We start from the raw sequence: 241 nt of genomic DNA on the forward strand, positions 1-241 counted from the left end.
CTGGGCCCCCTTGAAGCAGTGTGGCTCATTTGGGGGGCTTTGTGGGAAAGGCAGATTCTGAGTCTGTGGGTCAGGCCTGCGGTCCGAGATTCTGCGTGCCTCACAAGCTTGTAGGTAATACTGATGGAGCAGATCCTGGACCATGCGTGGGGGAGCAAAGATTTGGAAAATGGAGGCCCTTTTAGTGATTGCCTCTTTGAGGGCTTCCTATTCAGTTTTAAAAAAGTTCCATGCATCTCAA

Source organism: Mesocricetus auratus, unplaced genomic scaffold, assembly GCF_017639785.1.
Source record: "Mesocricetus auratus isolate SY011 unplaced genomic scaffold, BCM_Maur_2.0 Super-Scaffold_100006, whole genome shotgun sequence".
In the NCBI taxonomy this organism is placed as follows: Eukaryota; Metazoa; Chordata; class Mammalia; order Rodentia; family Cricetidae; genus Mesocricetus; species Mesocricetus auratus.